General features: G+C 44.9%; 1 long non-coding RNA gene across 1 annotated transcript in view; it reads right to left on the minus strand.

Annotated features, from left to right (window-relative positions):
- The window catches only part of LOC139753992 (uncharacterized), a 461426-nt gene extending 445613 nt beyond the window's left edge, over positions 1-15813 (minus strand). The window contains exon 1 of the long non-coding RNA XR_011713798.1: positions 15723-15813. This is a non-coding gene — a long non-coding RNA (uncharacterized lncRNA). The remainder of the gene's footprint in view (positions 1-15722) is intronic.
- Positions 15814-16137: the final 324 nt, after the last annotated feature.

Below are 16137 nucleotides of genomic sequence, written 5' to 3' on the forward strand. Positions count from 1 at the left end.
TGTGAAGCCCCAACACACGTCCCAGAACGGATCACATACAACAGAGGCCCGCGTGGTGCGACGAACAAACGGTGTCCTGTTTTATGTGACTGAGATATTGGTGTTTCTCCGTTTATATATTCAATTCTGTGTGTGTGTATTTTGAGAAGAGTACCCGTGTGTGTGTGTGTGTGTGTGTGTGTACCAGTCTGTTTGAGAGTTCTTATATGTACGTGCGTGTGCGAGCGAGTTACACGAAGCGAAAGAGAACTAATCCGTTGAATCCTCCCCAAAGAGAATACCTGCATTTTAGTGTTAAGAATGTCCGTAGCAGCGGCGGTGGCAACACAGACTCACGCAACTGAAACTGCTCTCGTGGCGGAGGCGACACTCCCTCACTCGTAGGTATATTTTCTCTTCCGTGCCTCGCTCAAGTTAACGTTAAAAACTGATCGAGCTCTCTCTCTCTCTAAGTTGAGGGGACGGGCGGGCAGCTGAATGCCTTAATCAAGGCCATCTCATTAACGCTAGGGATATTACGTAACCTGAACCCGGTATCCCATTTTATCGAACAACCCATAGAAGAGGTAGATGAACAGCTGGGTTGACACTGGACCGACTGCCACAACCAGGATTCTAACCTATATCATACAGGACCTGGGGATTCCTGGGCCAGAACAGATACCATCTACGTTCATCCAAAAGTTCATCATGTGCAAAAGAAGCTATTTTGCCTCCTATGTTGCTATAGAGATGCTTCTGTAATACTGCCAGTAAAAAAAAGGAATATTTTGCCTTCGTTTATAAATCGAGAACTGTATTGTAAATTCCGAGTTTAAAACTAAAATGTATCTGAAAATCTTGCGTGTTATTTCAGCTGCAGTCATAGTGGATGTAGATTTTGCTTTAACTGCCTACATCTAAAGCAAAAAAAAAAAAAGAAAAAATCCCACGTTTACTTAGATGATAAAAATCTTTTTTATAAAATGGCAGAACAGCAAAAAGAACTTCCACACAGTCAATGTTTCAGAGGGAAGTACGATCTTTTAAAGCCTTCGGTACACACGAGTACAAACTCGATTCATCCGAGGGTCGAGAACTGGGCGACTAAACACCTACTCTCTCTCCTTAGAGGGGAGGGCACAAGCCATGGACTGCAATCCCTGATCAATAATCAATTCGCAGCGCTGAGGTCGCCTCACTTCATAGCACCTGCAAAAAGTCTTGCATTACGGCTAATATACCTGCTCTTATACCTGCTCCTCTGTCTGCACCTACGAGTGGTGCATGGACTGCATGCATCTCCTTTTGTGGGAATTAGTTCCACACAGCTGGGGATCGCGGCCTCTCTCACCCTTGCAAGCTAACAAAGAGGGCAAGAGACAAGAGCCAACACAAGGCCAGTTGGAGGAAGACTGAGGACACCAGAGAAATGTTTGATACTTCCTTCAACAAAGCGAAAATTTTTCAGGAAGCAACTGGGGCACGAGTGGATTTTCTACGTCCGCGGGAAAGCATTGGTATAGTCTGGTGAAGGGAGGAAGAGAGGGAGGCATGGGATGTGAGAAGGGAGGGATTACAGGAGGGCAAGCTATATAACAAAAGACCCAGTGGTGACGAGGTTATCCGCTAGTGGACAGTAATCGTATTCTGGGCTCCTGACTTATATAGATGAAGCCTGGGTGATGAAAGGCTGGACAAGGGTCCTCCCCACACACCATACCCTCCCCACACACCATACACCTCCCCACACACCATACACCTCCCCACCTGCCATACCTTTTACCCTTTTCTAGTTTCGTCACTCGCTAACTTGATTAATTCAATTTCAACTCTTCTTTAATCCGTAATTTCAACTCTATCCTCGTGACGTCACTTGGTACCTCCAAGCAAAATCATCTAAGAATGTATATAAGCAGTATATACAATGCATACTCTAAAACACACGTAGCTTTACATACACAGAATATATCTAAAACATACGTAGCTTTACATACACACAATATATCTAAAACATACGTAGCTTTACATACACACAATATATCTACAGCTTCATCTCATTATCCGCCTTTTTACTCTACCCTCCAGTACACCCTTTTCACCTTGTAATACCCAATACATTCAGTCTGCAACTACCCTCATTTCTGTATACTCCCTACTTTCGTTTTCTGCAAAACCCTCTATCTTCCCAACCACTGTATTCAATCTACATTTAAATTTCCAGACGTCTTCACTCGCACGCCTTCCCACAAACCAGAACTCTCCTTCCCCGCCACCTCTGTATTATCTTCGCCTCTATACGCCTCTCGCGCCCGTTCACTCGCATACCCCTGGCCTTTCCTTACTGCAGAGAACCTATTCACTAGCAGTCTCCTAATCCTTGAACTCTTACACACCTGCACACACCTTAGCCTTCGACTTCCTAACCTTGCACTTCTCAAACCCTTAACCCTTCATTATCTCCATCTCTGCTGCATTTTCTTTACTCCTGTCAATATTTTTTTAGTCTTTCACTCGCTTGTGCTCTGTCCATCATTGCACTGTTCCCACCCTCGCAATTACCCCTGAAAACAGTCGTTTCATAATTCCACTCGTCCCAGTTCGGTGGTTCGTTTCATTTTTTTTTTTTAACTCTCTTTACTCTTCCATAATCCTCAACTCTGTTCTCTTCTCATTCCAGAACTTTCCCAACCAACAAACATTTCCCAACTAACCAAGCCCACGCTTGGTTCACCCCTGCTCTTTCCACCATTCCTGTACTTTTATCATCCAGATGTTCACTTCTCTACATTTTAACCTCTTTCCAAGCACTCTACTCCCCACAGTTGCGCTTTGCTCGACCCAGACACACTCTTTACTCTCCATCCTTCCATTGCTCGCACGCTCTGCATGCATTTATGCACCCTACATTTGAACATTCTCCATCCAGTCACTCTCCCAAACCCCACACTCATTCAAACGCCCGTGCTCTTCCTCCATCCTTGAACATTCGTATCCCTTTGTTCTCCAAACCCTAACACACATTCTCCCACATCATCCCTTCAACACTTCTCTTCAACCTATCCCCTCTTATACTCTCCCATACCTTCATTTCCCCATCCTTTCCCTTTCTCTTCTGCTTTCAACACTGTTCTTTTCCCTCTCTGTTCTCAACATACCTCGTCTCTCTACCTCTGCATCCTTCCAGTTGACAATCTCTTCACCAGCGGCATTCTCTCCTCCTCTCTTTGTCCCTGCACTCCTTCTCCCCGTTGCATTCTGCCCACTCCCACACCCTTGCAACTTCGGCAACCACTTGCCCCCTCCAGCCTTCCAGCGCCACACGCTCTATAACTCTGAACTCTCCCAACCCCTGCACATCCAAAACTTGCTCTCACTCCACGCCTCGATTCCCTCACCGCTTCACCTGCTCCACCTCAACGAGTTCCCGTTTCCTCACTCCCCAGCTCCTGCAGTCTCCCTTTCTCCTCCCTCCTTCCCCCTGCACTCTCCCCACCTTCTGCACTTTCCTCCTCTTCCATCCCTGCAATCTTTTCCCTCTTGCGCTGTCCCAAGCTAACTTTACCTCGACCAGGCTCTGTACGACTCCCCATCCCTCCCATCTCACCACATCTATATTCTCCTCACGTTGGGCTTCTATGGACTCGCTTCTACTCTCCACAATTCACTTATCATCCAACAGCCTCCCCGCCCCGCCAGTACACCTCACTTCTACCACACAACCTTTTTTTAACCCATTTCTTATACCCCTACACAGCAATTTCTCTTCATTCGTCAGCTAATTTTCACTCTCAATCTAGCCTTTCTCCCCCTATACTCATTAGCTTTCGTCTCGTCTCATATGGTACTTTATCTTGTTCAAAGTCCTCCCCCTCTCTCCTCGTTCAGCACAATCAGTCTCGCAGTTCCACATACTCCCACTTCGTTTAAAAGCTACTCATTCTCCTCTTTGAATACTCTCTACTCGTTTACCACTTTCTCCTTTATCTCCGCACTTTCATGCGATGCAACTCCTTTTGTACATTCATTTGGCAACTTACTCCCTACACAGTACCTTATGTGATGTCACTGTACACCTTTTCTCTCTCTTCTTAGTCAGGGTGCCCTCAGTTAGGGCCTATTTTCTCAGCACCTTTTATATTCCCATTCCCAGCTGCTTGTGCCCTCACTCTATCTCTCATATCCTTACTCAGCATCATCTATCTCCTCACAAAACATCCTCCATGTTCTTACTCACACTTCTGTCTCCTTACATATCAACCTCTATTTTCTCCCTAAAAAACATATCTTTTCGCGCAACACCTTTACTCTAAACAAGCACGTTCCTTTCCTTACTTGGGCAGTTTCCTTTACCCCATCTGGTAGTTTTGTTTCCACATTCATCACTTTATCTGGTTTCGATCATCTGTTTCACCTAAGTCATCACCGTTTCTCCGAGCCAATACTAACCACTCCCATTCCTCGGTCCTTTCATCTCCTTTTCGCTCTTACATTCCAAGAACATCCAGGACACAGTTTCCTTTTCACCTTCGTTTACTGGATCCTTCTCCCATAGGAAACATTCGGCTCTGTACTCCACATTTAATACTTGTAACGATATAACACAACACCTCTACCACTCCTTGATACTAACAGACACGGCACGGGTTAAACATGACCCAGTCAAAGGCCATCACGAGTGACGGGAATTAAGCGAGAGTAGACATTGATCTGGGCTCCTTAGGTATTTGTAGACCTGACCCTTCATGACAGACAAGGTCACAGGACGAAGGGAAAAGACGTAAGGAAGAAGAGAATTCCACAGCTCAGCTGTTCCAGACAAGGAAGGGCTATCATAATGGTCAATCCTCGCCAGCCATTGCTTTTTCTACTTATGTTACTGACGTAATTTACGTCTTTCCTTAACATTCCGGTGTAGACGTCCTCTTCCTCCTTCCATCTCAACTTCCAGACAAGCAACTTCCACCTCTCTTCCTCACGACCATTCCCCTCACCTTCCGTACATCCTCTCCTTCCTCATTTCTACTCATCCATCCCTTCCCCTCAACCCATCATTCCTTCCTTGCGCCCTAGGACCTATCGCTTTACATCACCTTCCCTCACGCTTTTACCCCTAACACACTTCCTTCCTCATCGCTCTCGCACTTTTACTTCGCCTCATCCAACCGCTACCCTCATCCTCAACCATCGGTTCCTCTCACCTCTCCACCAACCACTACCCCAACTCAAACCCTCTACAGACCTCCCCTTACTTCGCCCCTCAGCTCATAACCTTTCACATAACAATGGCAAGGAGACAAGAACGGGCAGTATACGCCAGCCTTCCCAAAAATGTACGGTGGTGCTCTTACAGCGGAGGCATGGCAGTGAAGGCTCCAAAGGGAGTGGATGGCGAAGGACGAAAGTGGTTTAATTATTGTAGGGGAGGTTCCAGAAAGGATAATGGTGGCCCGGTTATGCTGGTTAGCAAGTCGGATGGATTCTTGATGGTAACCTTATGCGGTATTTGGTTCGTGGGGAATAATACTCCTCTCCAAGCACAACAATGGGAGGATATCTTGGCACACACCACCACCAGTGATGGCAATAGTACGGGAGGACAAAACCTAGGATGAATATGGCGTAGCCAGACATGTTATCATGCAGATGCTCCATCAACACAATAATTGTGCAATCGCCTCTCAAAAAAAAAAGATGACAGCTGGGTATTGGTAACGACAGCAGAGTAGCGCGGGCTCCATGAAACAGCAACTTTCTATCATTTTCTCACATTCGACCCTATTGGATTTCATGCCTCTGCTCTAGTTCGTTTTTTTTTCCACCAACACACTATCACTTCTCACCAATACCTTATTATACCTTTCACTCACTCCCTCCTCCCTAACGCACATCCAGCGATGCCATTTCCTTCATATGTGCGAGTCCAACCATGTCTCTACCCATGTGCGTGTCCAATTAGCCTAACCTCCAACAATCTCGTACCTTTCAGTTTGTCGTCTTACACCCTCTCTTCAACCTTCTTCCATTATCAACGCTCCTTTCGCTCGCCCCCACCTCCTCACTTTGCTAACCCACGATGTATCCTCCAGTCCCAGGAACTGTCTCAGCAACTCATTCTACTCTTTGGCCACTTCTCTCACTCAACTTTATCTAAAGGTGATCCTACCTTACGACTCTCGCCATACGTTTAAGTGAACGAAATATAATTCCCCAAGTCCCAGGTGAAATAAGAGAATCTCATTTTTCGAAGCATCTACCTAATAAAAATCTCGGTAGAGGCAAGTATATCTTTTTTTTCCCTCTTGGATTAATGATGATAACGACTTTTTCTTAACCTACATTTTCAGGGACGTTCTCTTTGATGATACAGGGTAGAGAAAAAAACAATGAGTTTTTTCCGTCAGCGAAACACGGTTCCCTAACACGTCATCTTTCTCTTCCTTTTTGATTCCTGCTTATAAAGGTTTTCCTCAGTAACAAAGAGTAACGCCATTTTAACCAGAGGTCCCACAGGTACACCAATATGCAAATCAGGATCCTGACAGCAAATACATTCCCAGTGTCTGATCACTTCACAGCACCAGTCCCTTTAGTGAGACATTATTCTCTCTCTCTCTCTCTCTCTCTCTCTCTCTCTCTCTCTCTCTCTCTCTCTCTCTCTCTCTCTCTCTCTCTCTCTCTCAGGAGGCTATAGGAAGCCACCGACCACGGAAGTAAATCACAGGTACAACCTGCCTTGGGTGTTGGTTGGGATAAAGTGACACGCGGCTCACTGAACCAGCACTTCAGTGGCTGTCGGGTGTTCGACCCAGGTAAGCTGTCTTATCTTCCTACCTCAGCCAAACGTGGCCAGCTGGCTTTCAGTCCACAAATATACTAAATCTCCATCTTCTACACGACAACATATCAAAAAAATTTCGAATACCAGCTACTAAACAAGATGGCACTGTAAACATTCGCGTTCTTAACAGAACGAATATTACATTCATAATATCATTAAAGCACAAAGCATCGTATATCTCAAAAATCATGTTTGATGATCTCATGAAAGAAGAGAGTACTGTTACGAGCATACACTGCACGAATTTGCAACGTTTCACACCGATGTTTACATGGGAACAACTGTAACGTTATACACAACGAAGGTGAGCGTCAAGGAATTGAATACCAATGGCACCATCTAGTATCGTGTGCAATGACAGTAGGTTTCGGGTACTTTGGACAAGCAGTGAGACTTAACGTACGTCTCTCCCTCTGTCTACAAGACCAGCTCGAGGGACCATCTTCGAAGTAGCCCTGAGGAAGAACGAACATACAGGAAGAGGCAAAAATCAGACCTAAAATCACAGTCATGTCACCAGTGTAGCTATAAGTCTGTAAAAAGCTAAGATATCCCCGGAGGGTCTTCAAGATACAGAATGCTAAAGCTTTGCCTTCATACACCTAGGGCTAACTGGGAGAGAGAGAGAGAAAAAAATAAGAAAGTGTGTGGTGCGAGTTGCTTTGTGCTCTACACCCAGTGAAGCTCTCGCACCAAGTCACTAGCCATGAAAGAGGTTTTCACGCCTCCATGAGCAAGGAAAATAGTCTTTATGCCCACCTTTTGCTCTCCAGCCCACCCTCTTGCCTTTCACAAGCTCCCGGCTCTTAGCGTCTTCTCTTCGTAAATAAATCAGCAGGAGGCTTCAATGACCTCTTTTCAGACCGGCGGCTGTCGCGCCGCATCGCGCAACTTAAGAGTAGAGAAAAAAGGCGTTTACAAGCGTCCTCCAACACCAGCTGAATCATGATACGAATCACTGAAGGATGCGTAAAAAGCTCTTGTAACGCTATGGGATATGTAGTCAAGTCTCGTGAAGAGATGAAAAATGTTCGAAGGAGTTACTCTTCAACACAGGATGTGTTAATGCGTTAAAAACCATCGAGAGAAACGTCTTCTGAACCTTAGTGAACTGCCGTTAAATGGAGTGAAACGTTAATTCTCAGTAACATGATACAGCTCCTTGTAATAGACAGGTCGAATGAAAACGTCCGATGTCACAGCGAGTTTACTTGAGCAGCTCTGTGAAAGAGAAACGTTTAATAACTGTACACCAGTGCGATGCAGGTTCAGATATAGCGGAAGATAGTAGTCAATCACTAGAAAGTGGTGTTGAATAAGAGAATAGTTGCGACCTCTGTTCTATTTGCCGTTTCACGTGATGAGTTAGTACAGGAGCTAAGATACCGTACAGTTGCCTTCAAATATGTACGAGGTACGGCCATTTTCTATCACCCAAAGGGTCCAGAGGGAGCATAGCTCTCGTGGGGGCCTGGTGGGATAACAAGCCCAACCCCCTAGACCCAATGCTTAGGTCCCTCACCAACAGAGGGCCGCCCCAGGGTACAGGGCCCGCACCTCCTGAGTTGTAGAGAGGTTTAACCTCACACAACAACAACCAAAGGGCCACTTCCTAACTTCCCTGGTATCATTAGGGACTCGCGTACTAGAATCACCGTAAAAACGTTACAATTCGCTCATACTGATGCCATCCGATACAATCGGTATCGAAGAAAAACTGAACGAAGGAATCGTATCAATAATAAGTCTAACAATCTGCTACAAGATTAAGGGAGAAAGTATTCCAAGGTGTTCTTTGCGTCAGTTCCTACACTTCTCGAATCCAATATCAACCCTTCCCTTCAAGAGGGTACTTCATAGATCAATTATCTTTTACACAGGAGATATCATCTAACCCTGAGAACCAGATGGTATTGTTTCATAATATTTTGCCGTCAGTAAACTGTCTATTCTAAAGGTATTACGATCAATTCAAAAAAAAAAATCGGTGTATACCTCAGTGTCATGCATGCAAGTTCTGATAGAAAAAGAAATTGGATATGAAGACCTAAAGAATTATCTTAAAGGAGGTATTTTCGCGAAGACAGGAAACTCCCTCAACGCCTCATGAAGGTCTGTTCTCCTTGGAGTGATAACCACATCGTCAACACAACGCAACCAGGTGCTTATAGTGGTTCTACCTGGTCTCCAAAAACATCCAGGCCATTACTGCACTTACAGGTGACACTGTAGCCAGACCGCTGAGATGTATGTATTCATCTCCGTTGAAGACGAAGGGCCTCACCTCCAAGGGTAAGGAGATAAGGCCAATGTACTCATTCCTGGGTCCTGATGGCTCGTCCTCACTCATGTCATCCAGAACCTTTCCAATTGCTGCTATAACTCCCTACACTTGTTTGTCGGTGAAGTGTCATTTCACGTCGAAGGTGGCCACTTCTTTGTTCATAAAGCTGACATCCTCCAACTCCCGCATCATGTCGACCAGATTCCCCAGGTGGGTCCCCACTAAATGAATAGCATTCAATCGTGCGAGGGAAGCAATGCCAAACCTAGCGAAGAGGAATTGGAGTACGACCTTAAGAGGATTCCCAACTCTACAAATCTTCAGAAATTTCTACTCGACTGTAGTAATGATCGAGTTCTACCAAAAATAGCACCCAGACAATAGCAATTAGAGAAGATAACTTTCACAGAAAGGCAGGTAATCACTGCATTTGAAGGAGACTCCATGGCCAGGCCGCTCTGCTTTTGGTATCATTCATCTCTGTCGAAGACGAAAATTCCAAACTTGAAGCATTAGGAGACAGTGGCCATGTGGTCGTTCCAGATTTCTGGTTTGTTGTCCTCAATCATGTCATCTGTCACCCTTCCAACCTCTGCTAGAGCTCCCTCTGCCGGTACATGTGTTAAGAATTGTCGAAACTGGCCATTTCTCTGGTTATAAAGTAGACATTTTCCAACCTCTTTATCGGGTATACCGAATTTCCCAGATGGGTTCCACTGACAATCATACTCATTTGTCTGAGCGTTACAGTGGTAAACGTAGCGAAGAGGAAGGGGAATACGACACATGGAGAGAGATTCCATTCACACAAATCTAAAGAAATTTCTACGCGACTGCATTGCTGAACAATTCAACACAGACAACTGCACCAAGAATAGTTATCTTCACAGAGATCTCGAGGGTAAACCTGCGAGAGGGTAGACAGAACCTGGACTTCAGGTACAACCTATGTACCGTCCATCTTTCCAACTAATTTGCAATGGAGCCGAAAATGCAGGACCAAGGACAGTGGGACAAAACAGAGCGTAAGTTGAAGGATCTATGCATCAACAGCATATGGAAGACAGGTGGGATACGAGATCGAGATCTGGACAATCTATTGACTAGCTACTTCAAAGATGAGGGCTTCCAGGCTCTATTTCTAGGTCTTAGGTTCGACAATGACATTTCAATAAGCTTACAGAGTACCTACGACTTCAGACAACGACGGAGGCATAGGATTTATACAGTGAGTGACAGTACGGAATGGGGCGTTGGCAAATGACCTTAGATCTCGTAGAAGGGAAATCAAAGTCTTGAAGACACTGAGAAGGATGAGAATATCGTAATCACCCTGACTGCCAAAGGAGGAGGAGGAATAGCCATCAAGTATAAGGGAATATACACCTATGATGGTGGAATACTGAATAAACTGACGACGTAGTCCAGCACACAGGGACACGTAAGGGAAACAGCAAAGAAGTTCACTCGAATATTGAAAACAATGAACAAAACCGAGAACGGAAAGAAACCGCCATACATATTCGGAGAAGCCCCCGATCCACATTTATGTCAGGTTAACGAAGACTCATAAACCAAACATACCAGCAAGAGTTATACCAAGTCAGGCATCAGCAACGCAACAAACAGGCTAGGCAACAGGCTGACCAAATCTTTATGTGCCCTGGGATCAATCACTAATACCCATCTGAGATATTTACCCGAGCTGATAAGGAGGTAAGAGAAAGACAACAGCAAGAACAGAGAAATGGCCAGTTCCGGTGCGAGGTCATTCTTCACCAATATACCGGTGGAGGAAGCTATGGCAGCAGCGGTTGGATGGGGATGGATCACATGATTATGGGCATTACCATCAGCAGCCAGGAACGGCGGCTTGAACCTCGCCACTCCAGGGGGGTCAAGATTGGGCTTTTCATCCTCAACGAAGATGAGCACGAAGATCACAGCGGCCTAGCCACATGGTCATCAATAAGGGTAATGATGGCCAGCCTCTATGGAGACTCTGGAAGATGATGTTTAAGCACCAGTTCATTTAAGTATATAAACTATTTAGATTTACGAGCATTCTCGACAGCAAAGATCATTAGCACAAGAATTCGTTTCTTTAAACATCAAAATTCTACGAGTAAAAATAATTAAATAGTTCTTAAAAAACTCAGAATAATGGATATAAAAAAAAATAATGAAATACATATAATCAATTATTCATCCCGTATAAACGATACTTTGTATAAAACACTGGTTTCTTCGGGAAGCCAAACAGGCCAAAAACGTTACAATCCTCCCCTAAATAAACTATCGAGTGTAAAGGGAAAGATATGCTTACTGCAAGAGGGTCCTGCTCAAGAATGGGGAGCCGTGGTGGCATTATGCTGACTCTGTGGTCATCTTCACATCAAAGAGAACCAAACCTGAGACTCAGATGACGTGACTGAGATTCGTATCTTCTTGTATACCACACTCAACCTTACAGTCTCCCGAGGGTCTGTTCTTGATGTGACGATGACCAAGTGGTCACCGTTACACAACCAGGTCGTCCCTCTAATACAAGCGGGTGATTGTATTGGTCTTCTTCCAGGGTCTTCATAACGAGTCAGGCCACCACTACTTAAAGGCGATCCACTGGCCAGGCCAAGGTGGTGTTGGTATTAATCTCCGTTGAAGACGAAGGGCCTAGATTTGATGCATGAGGAGACAAGGTCCGTTTAGTTGTTCCTGGCTACTGGTATGTCGTCCTCACCAACCGGTGCTACAGCTCCCATCACCGGCACATTGGTGAAGAGTGATTTCACACTGAAGCTGGCCATGCTTCTCCTCAAGCTGACATTCTCCAACCTCCATTATCAGTTTGGCTGAACTTCCCCTAAGTGGATCCCACCGGCCTGAATCCTATTCATTTATCTGAGAGTAGAAATGAAGATCGGAGCCAAGAGGAAAAGGAATAAGGCGTATAGAAGAGATTTGAATTTGACGAAAATCGGAATATGCACTCGACTGTGTTGCCAAGAGTTACTGCAAAGATCAGCACCCAGACAACAGCACCAGAAGAACACTCTCAACGAAACTCTTGCAAGAACCTTGAATAGAAGATACAAGAACTCGTGGGCAACCTACTCATTATCGATACTCCCAGCTTCATAGTAACGAAGCCGAAAATGAAGGACTAAGGACAGTATGTGAAAACAGGTCATTAAAGCACTGAGCACTCTCAACCCATGGAGGACAGCAAGAGGAGATCTTCGAATGTGAGTTGCAGGAGACACTACTTTTGAGTCTGAGGTTCGACGAGGTCACGAACAGGACAAGCTTCATTAAGCACGTTACGAGGAACCAAAACTGGACAAAAAGAGACAAAGACAGATGATATACACAAAGTGAAAGTGTGCTACAAGAAGTTGCAAAATAACCGAAGGCGTTGCCAAGGAAGTGCATTATATCCATGAAGGCATTGGAATAAGACGAGTTTGTCGTAAACCCCCAGGATGACAATGGAGGAGGAACAGTGATCACAGACAAGGGAGAGAGTATACAAGAACCTGGTGGAACTACTGGACGACCTGACATGCTCCACCATGCTACAAGGACATGTTACTTAAGAAGCCAAGAGTTGCTCTCGAGAACGAAGGCGGACAATGAACAAGACCGAGAAAGCTAAGACAAACACCTATTGGAAGAAGTCCCACCTCCCCCTTGTCTCTAATAAAGCAAGCCAACCATCCATCCGAGAAACTCAGCCTATCTGGTAAGGAGGTTGGAAAACGTCAACTTTCCGAACGGAGAAATAGCCAGCTTCAACGTGAAATCACTCTTTACCAATGTACCGCTGGAAGGAGCTGTAGAAGCAGTTGGAAAGGTAGTGGATGACGTGAGTAAGGGCGTCCCACCAGCAGCCACGAACGAATGCTTGGACCACGTCTCTTTATGCATCAAGTCTGGGTATTTCGTCTTCAGCAATGATAAATACCAACAGCAAGGCGGCCTGGCCATGGAGTCACCTGTAAGTGCAGTGATGGCCTGCTTCTTTGTGAAGAACCTGGAAGAAGACAACTGAAAGCAACTACTTAATATAATTATTATTAGATCTATCTGACCTCAATACGCAAAATTAGACAAATAATTTCATGTCACAATAATTGATACCAAAAGTTGAAATAAAGAATATCAAAACATTTAAACTCATTCCATTTATAGCAGATTGTAACTCGTAAGCAACATCAGCCTCCTTCAGTCAACTGAACAAACCAAAAACCACGTCGTCAACGGAACACAGCCAGGTCGCCCCCTCTGTGAAGGTGGTGTTGCAGCGGTCCTCTTCAAGAGGTCAAGAAGCAGGTAATCACTCCACTTAAAGGCGACCACATAGCCCGGCTGCTGTGCTACTGGTATTATTCATCTCTATTGAAGACGAAGATTCCAGACTTGAAGCATAGGAGGACAAGGGCCGTGTAGTCGCTCCAGACTCCTGTTGTGTTGCCCTCAATCATGCCATTTGTCACCCTTCCAACCGCTGCTAGACCTCCCTCCACCAGTACAGTGGTTAAGAGCGGTTTTACGTCGAAGCTGGCCATTACTCTCGTTCTGTAAAGTCGACGATTATCAACCTCTATCAGATCGGCTGATCTTCCCAGAAGGGAATTAGTCATATTCATTCATCTGAGGATAGCTATAGAAAACGTAGTGAAAAAAAAAAGGCCATTTATACAAATCTGAAGAAACTTCTACTCGACTGTATTGCTGCTAAACAAGTTCTACCAAGGTCAACACCGAGACAACAGCACCAAGAGAAGACTTTCACAGAGAGCGGGAGGGCGCATCTGTGATAGGGGTGCAACAACCACGGCTACAAAATATAAAACAACCTTCGCACCGTCCATCTTCGTAATCATTTAGTGATGGGAGCTGAAAATGCCCGACATTGGGAGAAAACGGGACATAAATTGAAGGATCTGTGCATGCTTGTACATCCGAGTATGGAAGGCAGCAAGAAGACGAGATCTTAACAACTTTCGACTAGCTACTTCGATGATGAGGACCTGTAGGCATTATTTCTGGGGCTCGGGAACGACAAGGGCATTAAAAGGACCTTACAGAGTACATACAAAGAACCACGACTTGAGAAACAACGACACAGGCAGAGAATTTAAACCGAGTGACAGCAAGTTACAAGGCGTTGGCGAATAATCGAAGTCCTTACCCTTTCTCAGTGCACTGAAGTTACTGTGAAAGGATAAAATGAATAGCGTTATCACCCAGACTAAATGAGGAAGAATAGTCATCATAGCCAAGGAAGTATACAAGAAGACTGGGCGACCTGACGATACTCAAGCATGAAACTAGGACTCGCGAAAGAAGAGGCCAAGAAATTCACGCAAGAAAAGAGAGGAATATGAAGAAGACAGAAAAAAAGGAAGAAGCCCCTCGCCTCACGTTTGTGAGGGGTTTCCAAAAGACTCATAGATCAAGAACACCACTAAGACCAATACGATCTCAGTTATCAGCACCACACACCTTACCGCACTTATAAGTGCCATGGGATCAACCACTGGCACCCGATGCTGATAAGAAGGTTGGAGAATGCCAACATCAAGAAGGGAAATGGCCAGCTTCGACGTGGAATCACTCTTCACCAACATACCGGTGGAGGGAGCTGCAGCAGCGGTTGGTTGGGTGATGGATGACACGAGTGAGGACTTCCCACGAGCACAACGACGTCTACACGGACCTCGTCTCCTTATGCGTCAAGTCTGGGACCTTCGTCTTCAACGGAGATGAACGCCACTGGCACAGCGACTCGGACACAGGGTAACCTTTCAGGGCAGTGACGGCTTGCCTCTCTGTGTTGACCCTGGAAGAAGACATCTAAAGGAACTTGCTTTACATAATGCGTTACAGAAGTGAGGACAACAGCAGAAAAACCAATCTTGAGGACCCCAACTCAGCTCCGTCCCGTTTCTAGATTAGCAAGATGTGTATGAACAGCATGCAGCCTCGCTGTCATATATTCTGCTAATGACTCAATTGTCGAAACACGTGTTAGTAAAAAAACTAACCTAATTGCGTTATCTTTGCTATCGATTCCCCACTGCGAACAAGAAACTATGCCGGGAGGAACGCTCACCTCTGCCGGTTGTATCCCAGATAACGATTTACCGTCAAATCATCAGCTACCCTTCACATCATCCGTAACAAGCAGTGCCCCCTGATCCTCTCCAACTACTTACTTACAAACTTTATCTTCAGCTGGGGACCCATCCTGCATCGGCCAGGTTCAGGGACATGAACACTGTACTGTTAGTCAGCTTCGCGAGTACGAGGCCTCACACCACGAACATGAAAACACTGAATCAACTTACCTTGCAGTCGCGTTGTCCTATATCCCCTGAGGAGTCGTAGAGTTTCACCTACCTGTAAAGTGAAGGAGGAATTATGAAAAAAAAAAATAAATGGAATCTTCATGACGTAAAAATCGAGTATAGCATGCAAATTAATTACAAATTATGACATCTGTCACTTGATACATGAGTACAACGTAAAAACAGAGCATATCAAGCACAATTAATTCCATATTATGACATCTGTTACTGATACGTGAGGTATCTTTTCTTTTTTTAAGCTTACCTTGTCGTACAGGAGTGTGAAGCATTAGCCGTCACTCAAGGTCAGATCCACTCGGGGGTATCCAAGACCAGGGACAGCCGCTCCTGTAATAAAAAATACATTACATGGTCAGGTGTTCCGTCATACTGACCATAATGTTTACTGCTTATATGTTCTGACAGTAGGGCACTTATAACTCCTATCTTATCTACATATGTATAAAGTTATTGATCTTTATAAAATCGTAAAATGCCCAATATTCAGACGGTTGGACACTTTCGACCCCTAAAATTAAATTACCTTGAAGAAAACATCAGAATCTCTGAAGAAGACTGAGATTACATTGGTTCATAATTAAGAATATGCCATTCTAGTTAATTAGAAAGTTTGCAGTCACGGTAAAATTGTTTTTTTCTTAAAGGTAAAAATCAGGAAA

This window comes from Panulirus ornatus, chromosome 16 (assembly GCF_036320965.1).
Source record: "Panulirus ornatus isolate Po-2019 chromosome 16, ASM3632096v1, whole genome shotgun sequence".
Lineage (NCBI taxonomy): Eukaryota > Metazoa > Arthropoda > Malacostraca > Decapoda > Palinuridae > Panulirus > Panulirus ornatus.